Source organism: Phyllobates terribilis, unplaced genomic scaffold, assembly GCF_046119375.1.
Source record: "Phyllobates terribilis strain yellow unplaced genomic scaffold, ASM4611937v1 Scaffold_959__1_contigs__length_512464, whole genome shotgun sequence".
Classification (NCBI taxonomy): Eukaryota; Metazoa; Chordata; class Amphibia; order Anura; family Dendrobatidae; genus Phyllobates; species Phyllobates terribilis.
Window position 1 is genome coordinate 334,769 of NW_027363719.1, and position 2,989 is coordinate 337,757.

A 2,989-nucleotide genomic window follows, 5' to 3' on the forward strand; every position below is an offset into this window, starting at 1 on the left:
ACTTTACCCTGGGAGTTGAGGTGGGGTATAGTAGGGTCATTATACTGCGCATATGGAGGAATTCACCATGGGGGTATCATACCGTGTTTGGGGGGCACTTTTGTTGGCACCACACTTTATGGGCAATGAAAAAGGGATCTAGGACTTCAGCAGGAGGAAAATTACTATGTAAAGGCTGGAAGGTTGTGAGATCTGCTCTTCTGTGACCCCGACAATTATTTACATTTTTACATTTTTTTGTTGGGGGACCCAATTAGAACTTCTGCTATGGGGCCCCATGATTCCTATGTACGCCCCTGATTGTACCAAATCCCAGCTGTGCTGATACTAAGGATATGGACACTCAGACATTTTGGGCTATATATATACAGTACAGACCAAAAGTTTGGACATACCTTCTCATTTAAAGATTTTTCTGTATTTTCATGACTTTGAAAATTGTACATTCACACTGAAGGCATCAAAACTATGAATTAACACATGTGAAATTATATACTTAACAAAAAAGTGTGAAACAACTGAAAATATATGTTTTATATTCTAGGTTCTTTAAAGTAGCCACCTTTTGCTTTGATGACTGCTTTGCACACTCTTGGCATTCTCTTGATGAGCTTCAAGTGGTAGTCACGGGAAATGGTTTTCACTTCACAGGTGTGCCCTGTCAGGTTTAATAAGTGGGATTTATTGCCTTATAAATGGGGTTGGGACCATCAGTTGTGTTGTGCAGAAGTCAGGTGGATACACAGCTGATAGTCCTACTGAATAGACTGTTAGAATTTGTATTATTGCAAGAAAAAAGCAGCTAAGTAAAGAAAAACGAGTGGCCATCATTACTTTAAGAAATGAAGGTCAGTCAGACTGAAAAATTGGGCAAACTTTGAAAGTGTCCCCAAGTGCAGTTGCAAAAACCATCAAGCGCTACAAAGAAACTGGCTCACATGAGGACCACCCCAGGAAAGGAAGACCAAGAGTCACCTCTGCTTCTGAGGCTAAGTTTATCCGAGTCACCAGCCTCAGAAATCGCAGGTTAACAGCAGCTCAGATTAGAGACCAGGTCAATGCCACACAGAGTTCTAGCAGCAGACACATCTCTACAACAACTGTTAAGAGGAGACTTTGTGCAGCAGGCCTTCATGGTAAAATAGCTGCTAGAAAACCACTGCTAAGGACAGGCAACAAGCAGAAGAGACTTGTTTGGGTTAAAGAACACAAGGAATGGACATTAGACCAGTGGAAATCTGTGCTGTGGTCTGATGAGTCCAAATTTGAGATCTTTGGTTCCAACCACCGTGTCTTTGTGCGACGCAGAAAAGGTGAACGGATGGACTCTACATGCCTGGTTCCCACCGTGAAGCATGGAGGAGGTGTGATGGTGTGGGGGTGCTTTGCTGGTGACACTGTTGGGGATTTATTCAAAATTGAAGGCATACTGAACCAGCATGGCTACTACAGCATCTTTCGGCGGCATGCTATTCCGTCCGGTTTGCGTTTAGTTGGACCATCATTTATTTTTCAACAGGACAATGACTCCAAACACACCTCCAGGCTGTGTAAGGGCTATTTGACCAAGAAGGAGAGTGATGGGGTGCTACGCTAAATGACCTGGCCTCCACAGTCACCAGACCTGAACCCAATCGAGATGGTTTGGGGTGAGCTGGACCACAGAGTGAAGGCAAAAGGGCCAACAAGTGCTAAGCATCTCAGGGAACTCCTTCAAGATTGTTGGAAGACCATTTCCGGTGACTACCTCTTGAAGCTCATCAAGAGAATGCCAAGAGTGTGCAAAGCAGTCATCAAAGCAAAAGGTGGCTACTTTGAAGAACCTACAATATAAGACATATTTTCAGTTGTTTCACACTTTTTTGATAAGTATATAATTCCACATGTGTTAATTCATAGTTTTGATGCCTTCAGTGTGAATGTACAATTTTCATAGTCATGAAAATACAGAAAAATCTTTAAATGAGAAGACGTGTCCAAACTTTTGGTCTGTACTGTACATACAAATATTTTTTCAATAACGTTTCATAAACAATTTGGCTTTTTTATTTCCTTTGCATTGCTAGTTGCAGAATGAGCTCACTGAGAATTTATCAGTGAGCTCATTCTGACCTTCTCTGTGCTGATTATGTTCACAGACCAGCATGAAAGTTGGGCTGATCTCTGATTCAGTCATAAATCATGGCAGAAATAAAAGAGCTGGAAACTCCACATCATAAGGAGCTCACTGACTGAATCTCAAGTTAACTCATTCTGCAGCCATCAATGTGCTGCTGGGAAACAAAAAGCTGGTAAAGGCCGAACAGAGCAAATGTTACATGAAGCAAAATAGTAAAAAGTATTTTTAGACCAATATACATGTATTTAAAGGGATTGTCCGGTGTGAAGCTGAAGGCTGCAGTCATCTGTGTGACTCTCTGTGACTGCAGACTTGTAATCCTCACATCATGTAGACTGCGCGCTGCCAGCATTATTCTCAGCCCAGAGATGGCAGAAGCCCCTGTATCATGTGTACAGGAATTGTGCCCCCTCTCCCCGAGGAGCAGCAGTGCCTCGTCCTCCAGATACATGAGGGTCCCATCGGGGAGATCCGCATGTACCGGCCATGATGTCATCTCCATGGATACGGCATCAATGTGCAGAGCAGAAGACCCCTGTAAGGGAGAGCTCAGACGTGGGGGGATTGATGTGGAGGTGAGGAGCAGATCCCCCCATATTCACAGATTATCGCACAATACATGTGGCCTTGCACAGAAAAAACTGTGAGGAAAGAAGAAATCAGATTTCTTACAATATAGAATAATGTCCTCCTGCCCTCGCTCATGTCCAGTATTATTTATCCCCTGACCTTTTGGGTGGGGAACCCCTCCTGAGCCCCCTCCATTATATAGGAGCCATATATCTGCTCCATTACTGGCAGAAGGTAAGGAGCCAATCACACTGCACGGCTTCTACTTCCTGCTCTAAGCCCCGCCCACCTGCCTTCCCT